Source organism: Triticum aestivum, chromosome 2A, assembly GCF_018294505.1.
Source record: "Triticum aestivum cultivar Chinese Spring chromosome 2A, IWGSC CS RefSeq v2.1, whole genome shotgun sequence".
NCBI classification, from domain to species: domain Eukaryota; kingdom Viridiplantae; phylum Streptophyta; class Magnoliopsida; order Poales; family Poaceae; genus Triticum; species Triticum aestivum.
The window spans coordinates 528817731-528824806 of record NC_057797.1 but is presented as its reverse complement, the minus strand read 5'-3'; the positions used below and the strand labels follow the sequence as shown (position 1 = coordinate 528824806).

General features: G+C 51.3%; 1 long non-coding RNA gene across 1 annotated transcript; it reads right to left on the bottom strand.

The window, feature by feature from the left end:
- Nucleotides 1-364: 364 nt before the first annotated feature.
- LOC123185500 (uncharacterized) lies at nt 365-1197 on the bottom strand. The gene is made up of 3 exons (XR_006493418.1): nt 1138-1197; nt 495-609; nt 365-420 (listed from the first exon to the last, which is right to left on the bottom strand). It is a non-coding gene; the product is annotated as an uncharacterized lncRNA (long non-coding RNA).
- Nucleotides 1198-7076: the final 5879 nt, after the last annotated feature.

Here is a 7076-nt window from a genome sequence, read left to right as displayed (position 1 = left end):
ACCGGAGAAGTGACAGGGTCAAGGTTTGGCTCCAGTCGGCTGGTTTCTTCTTCAAAGTTTTGACAAAATTCTGCAAGGGTGATCACTAAGTCAAGGGGATAGTCGAATGGAAGAAGCCACAGTTGGAAATATTTGCCAAACATGGAGGTTTACCTTCGAGCATAAGAAACAGCTTCTTGGCAAAGCCACTCAGGAAAGCCTCCAGTTCAGTCTTCTTCTCAGTCAATTTGCTGACTTGGTCGGTCAAGGCAGCTTTGTCAGTTCTCAGTCGACTGACTTCTTTGTTGGCAATCCCAAGAGCAGTTTTCAGGTTGGTATTGTCTTGTTCGAGCTTGGTGACTGAAGCTAACTTCTCGTCAGCAAGCTTGATCTTCTCAGCTAGCTCAAGGTCTTTCTTCTGCTGGGCCTCCCTTACCTTACCTGCAAGACACAGCAAGATCAGATGTTGAAACAAGCAAGAGGAAAAGCAGTCGTCAAGGTCTCACCAAACATACCTTCAGTCTCCTCCTTTGCCTTTGTCAGCTTCTCCTGAACCAGCTTCAAGCTCAGCTCGACTTGAGTATGCTTCTGTTCCAGTTCTGAGTAGCGAGTCACAAGATCACAAGAGTTCTGCGAAGAACCAATCAACTAAATGTCAAAAATAATTCACTTCCGAGTGAAAAGGGAAAAACACACGTTTCTAAGACTACAGCCGAACACAAGCATTCGACCGTAGTCTCGGGGACTACACCCAGTGGGTGCACTCAGCGTGCCCCCACTAATCCTGTTGAAGACAAAGTCGACCAGTCGACCTCAAAAAAAAAAACAGTGTGCGAGACGCATTCTCTAAGACTGTGATCAACTGCAAGCAGTCGACCACAGTCTCGGGGACTACACCCAGTGGGTGCACTCAGCGTGCCCCCACCGGTTTGCGAAATCCAGTCGACCAGTCGACTGACAAAAAGATTGACATCATAAAGCCTAAGGCCGACTGCCAGCAGTCGACCTTAGCCTTGGGGACTACACCCAGCGGGTGCACTCAGCGTGCCCCCGCTGACACGGAGTTTATTCGACACACCCAGTGGGTGACTAATATAAATCCCGGAAAAGAAAAGTTTTTGGTAGCATATCCAACAGAGCAAGCAGCAGTCGACTGACCTGGACATTGCTTTGGAGGGCAGAGCTGGCGTCATAAGCTGCCTGGCTCGCATCCCGGATGGTCTTCAGCTGCTCCATCATGAGTCCCGCCTGGCGTATTGCCTCCTTCGCTGCAACAGCTTGGTCCTCTGGGACGTGGTGAGTCGTGAAGAGGGAGGGCGGCTGAGCACTCGTCAGTGGACTCGCGAAGGACACCGTGTGTCGAGTGGTGTTCCCTTCCTCCACAGTCAGAGTCTCAGGCGCCGTCGCATCCTGAGGCACCTTACTAGCGGGCGTTTTCCGACTCTTCCTGCGTGCCAGCAGTTCTTCATCCTCGTCGTCGTCAGGAAGATCGATAACAGTATGGGGCGGAACTGCGAAGAAGAATCAGGATCAGGAGTCGCGAGTTAATCGACTAAAAACGGTGTTAAGAATACAGTACCTGGGTTCGAAGTTGCCGCATCCTCCATCTCGCGGTCATCGGCCCGGGCCGAAGTCTCAGAGGTAGCAGCACTACAACTCCAAAGGATCAGTCGACTAACCTCAGCGTCGATCAAAGATAAAGTTCGCACAAGAATAAGAAAATATGAGCAACACAATTACCCTGAAATGGTGGGGATGGACACCTTCATCTTCGGCAGGAGCTTGGTCGGCTTCGATGAGGCCGCCCTGGGCTGCTTCGGCGCCTTTTCAGTCGGCGCCGGAGAGGTGGTCCGGGGGCGCTTGGTCGACTGGGTGGCGGTCGCAACCCCCTTACCACGTTCGGTCGAAGGGTCGTGGACAAGCTTCGACCGCCTTTCTGAGCGCGGTGGAACGACCTCCTCTTCCTCTTCTTCCTCGTCCTCGATGTCATCTTCATCACCTTCATCATCATCATCGTCGTCATCATCCCCTGCAGCATCCGAGTCCCATTCCTCCTCTTCCTGGCTCTCGCCCCCGCTCGCCTCGCCCCCGCTCGCCTCGCCTTCCTCAGTCGAAGCTTGTGCCCCATTGGGCATCGAGTACAGCTCGGTGAAGGCCTAGCAGTCGCCCAAACAAGGATCAGTCGACCAGTCGACAGGGTTAGCAGAAATGAATACGACAAGGACACAATGGAAAGCAGAGCAAGTGTACCTTGTTTGGGATGCTGTTGTGGTCGAGTGGAGGAATCCTTCTGGCTCCGCGCGGGTTGTCCCTGTTTCCGGTAACGGCTGCCATCCATCTTTCCAGAGTGACATCGTCGACTTCTTCTGGATGGACTCTAGTCTCGTCTTCGGGCCCACAGTACAACCACATGCAGTGGCTCCTGAACTGGAGAGGCTGGATGCGACGCTTGAGGAAAACCTCCAGGAGGTCCATGCCTGTCACACCGTCCCGAACCAGCTGCACCACGCGCTCCATCAACATCTTCACGCCGGCTTTCTCCTCCGGAATCAGCTTCAGAGGGGAGGGCTTGTTCACTCGGTCCATGGTAAACGGAGGGAGTCCACTCGACTGCCCTGGCGTCGACTGGACCTGGCAGTAGAACCAAGTCGACTGCCAGCCTCTGACGGACTCGGGGAAGGACATGGGCGGGAAGGTGCTATTATTCCTCACCTGAATTCCCAGGCCCCCACACATTTGGACGACTCGGGTCTTCTCGTCACCTGGGCTCGCCTTCTTCACGGTCTGAGAGCGACACGTGAAGATACGTTTGAACAAGCCCCAGTGCGGTCGACAGCCCAAGAAACCCTCACACATGGACACGAATGCAGCGAGATAGGCAATGGAGTTTGGAGTAAAGTGATGGAGCTGCGCTCCAAAGAAATTCAAGAAACCACGGAAGAAAATGCTTGGTGGCAAGGAAAACCCCCGATCGACATGAGTGGCCAGAAGCACACACTCACCCTCTTCTGGCTGTGGCTGCCACTCCTTCCCCGGCAACCTCGCAGCTCCGTGAGGGATCAAGCCCTCGTTGGCCATGTCGAGGAGGTCCTTCTCCGTGATGGTCGACTGGATCCAGTCGCCTTGGACCCAGCCTTTCGGCAGGCGGGATCTGGACGAGGATCCTCTGCGGCGGGTGGATCTCCCCTTCGCCTTCTCCGATGCCGATGCCTTCTTGGCACGCTCCAGCGCCGCCGTCTTCTCCTTGGCCATGGTCGCCGGTGAGATGCACGAAGGGAAGCGGTGCGGAGGCGAGAGCGGGCACGCTGAGCAGGGAGGAAGGGAGCAGAGGGAGAGAGGGAGAATGCTGAGGCGCAGCACAGAAATCCTCGCCGGGCACATTTATAAGGTCCCTTCCGAGTGGCTGACGTGTGGGCCCGGTCGATCTAATCATATCTGTGAGCAGTTATGAGGACTGGATACGTGGCGAAAAAGGCGGCGCGGAGATCGAGGCGTCTACGCCCCGTCCCATCCGAACGCCGCGGTCTGCCCCGCTTCGCGCGCGCCCCCAAATTTCGCACCCCGCAGAATCCGCGAACAACAAATCAGTCTGTCAGACGCGGTGATTCCGGCGATCCGTCGCTCGGAGATCGACGAAGCTCGAAAGATCACTCGACGCAAAAATAGAATGGATCGAGTCGACCGAAGACGAATTGCTCCCTGTCAACGAAGAGATTCTTTGATCCAGAACAGCGCACAACTAGAGCGCAAAGGTTAATCGGAAAACGACATCAACTCCTTCTTCACTCAAAGCCTCAATCCATTCGGGGGCTAATGATGGGGTTTTGTACCTAGGGTAGGGTCACGGACCTGTCCCAAGTAACTTACCCTAGGACATCCCTAGAAGAGGTCGCCTTCCAGTCGACCAACGAGGACTCACTCGACCAACGAGGACACACTCGACTGGCCTGAAGGACTCGACCACGAAGACTCACTCGACCACCAGGAGGTCAAGAGGCACTCTGCACCGCAACGGTCTGTAATTAAGTAGACTTTATGATAGTAAAGGCACTTTATGTGGGGCGTTACCAGTAATGCCCCAGACTTAACTCACCTTAAACCTTCTCCTACGTGGGCTGGCTGGGGTCCTGGCGCACTCTATATAAGCCACCCCCCTCCACAGGCAGAAGGGTTCGGCACCTTGTAATCCATACATTCATAATCCACTCGACCGCCTCTGGGCTCCGAGACGTAGGGCTGTTACTTCTTCCGAGAAGGGCCTGAACTCGTACATCTTTTGTGCTTACAACCTCTCCATAGCTAGGACCTTGCCTCTCTATACCTACCCCCACACTCTACTGTCAGGCTTAGAACCACGACAGCTAAAGCGTTTCGCCATGGCTTCTATTGGTTAACTGCTCATGCTGATGCGGAGGATCTGGTCAGACGATGTGATGGTTGCCAAAAGTTTTCAAGACGTGCTCATGTACCGGCTCAAGAATTGAGAATGATTCCAATTACTTGGCCGTTTGCGACTTGGGGGCTGGATATGGTTGGGCCTTTCAAAAGGTCCAAAGATAAGAAGACCCACCTCCTGGTGGCGGTTGACAAGTTTACAAAGTGGGTGGAGGTAGAACCTGTTAGCAAGTGTGATGCGGCCACGGCGGTTCAGTTCATCAAAAAAGTGATTTTCCGGTTTGGATTTCCACATAGTATCATCACAGATAATGGTACCAATTTGTCCAAAGGTGCCATGAAGGAGTTCTGCGAACGGGAGCACATCCGGCTCGACGTTTCATCGGTGGCACATCCACAGTCCAATGGTCAAGCAGAAAGGGCTAATCAAGAGATCTTGAGAGGCATCAAGCCCCGGCTTATGGTTCCTTTGCAGAGAACACCGGGTTGTTGGGTAGAAGAATTACCATCTGTGTTATGGAGCATCAATACTACATCCAATAGATCAACAGGATACACACCGTTCTTCATGGTTTACGGAGCGGAGGCGGTTCTCCCCAGTGATATCCGTCATGATTCACCCCGTGTGGCGGCTTATGTTGAAGCGGACAATGAGACAGCATGGCAAGACGCTTTGGACCTGTTGGATGAAGAACGTGACATAGCAGTTGCCCGCTCGGCGATTTACCAACAGGATCTTCGTCGTTATCACAGTCGCCGAGTCAGAACCACAACCTTTCAGGAAGGAGATTTGGTGCTTCGGCTCATCCAAGATCAGACTGATATGCATAAGCTATCCCCACCTTGGGAGGGGCCTTTCGTGGTTAGCAAGAATCTGCACAATGGGCCATACTATCTGATCGATATTCGAGAGCATAAGGACTCACGTACATCAGAGGAGGAGACCAACAGGCCGTGGAACATAGCTCATCTTCGGCCTTACTATACCTGAGCCATTGGCTCTACTTATGTACATATTACGACAATGTATATATTATGATTAAATATAATAAACCAGAACCTCAGCTAAAGCGGGGTATCTATTCTTTTACATCATGTGTGGTTACACGGAGTTGTTCTAAAGCGGCCTCCGGTTTACCCCTTGAGTTGGCTTTTTTAAAAAAAGCATCATGTTATATCACTTGGGGGTTTGGTCATGTCCGAACCAATACAATACCTCTTGATAGGCGAGAGCCACCAGATCACTTAGGGACTTGGTCACGTCTGAACCAGTCATGCCTCTTGATCGGCCTAAGGCCACAGAATCACTTGGGGGCTTGGTCGAACCCGAACCATTGCCATGCCACTTGATCAGCATAAATGCCACGGTTTCATTTGGGGACCTGGCCGACTAGAACCATAGTTACACCTATCGGGAGCTTGGTCATGTTCGGCCATGGTAACGCCATCTGATCAGCTCAAATAAGCCTTTTTTTGCAAACGGTTTTGTCATTGCCTTTGCTTCACACTTCTCTTTGAAAGATATTTCTTTCTTTTTATTGCGTTTTTTAAACCAACAAAGTTTTTCAACCGGTTCACACTTTTAATTGACGGAACACGGTCCATTTTTAATCCAGCGACTATTTGCTCGGTTTGATTTTTTGTTAACATCCTATTACGGAGTAACACGGTGTTTTACAACCCGGCACGGTTTACATGGTAAACGGCATTCTATATATACAGGAGCTATTATCTCCTCAAAACAGTGTGGGTTTATAAAACTCCGCTTCAAGATTGACCAAGCCAACTTCACGCTCAACGATGGCAGGTATTATGTATCTCAAAAATTTGGTCATATACTTAAAAATTTCGGATGTTTTGATTTCATGTATGCAGACATCATATTCCGCCTGACGGTACAACCGCAGTGGCACTTTAAGATTTTTCATTGCAGAAAGTACTTTGGAAAGTTCATCACCCAAAGGAAGAGCAAGTTGCAGTAATTATGCACGAAGGCATATCAACATCAAAAGTATCAGCTAGCCTATTACAAGGCAACACGGTGCCCACAATAAGATCATTGTTTTTCGCAAGGGAGAAGCAGTTCTAAACCGGCTTCCGGTTCAAGCTTGGTCACCAGCCTGGCCTGATGGCTGTGGATCATCCCGTGCCGCTTCAGCTTCAGTTTCTCTACCCAGCGGCTGGAAATCAACAGTTGTCCAGTCGATTCCCATTAATGCTTGAAAGACAGCTTCATCATGGATCAGCAATGACGGATCAATATCGGGAGCGTAAGTATGCTTACGGATTGGAGGGATAAGGTTTTCCGCTTCATGAATTGGTGCAGCTATTCACTTGTTTTGATTGTCATATTGGGCTTGATAATGAGACAAGTTTGCTTCTTCAGCCAATTGACAAGCTAGCGGACACACCTCCCGGTTTATTGCTCGCAGATCCGCTTCACTAAACTCTGACCCGTCTTCCTTCAAGCTGGGATAGCCCTGAGACGCTTCAATAGGATCAAAATCCGGCACCCAAGCCTTTGCCTGGATTAAGGCATTGATCGCACCGGTTCGAGCAGCAGATTTCTTCAGCTCTTCAACCCGGGCAGGAAGCACCGACAGTTTCATTAGAGTGTCCTGAATTAAAGTGGGCACCGGCTTGTTGTGGGATGCAGTACAGATGATCCTCTGTGCACCAGTGTACAGTTGTTCAACCAACGT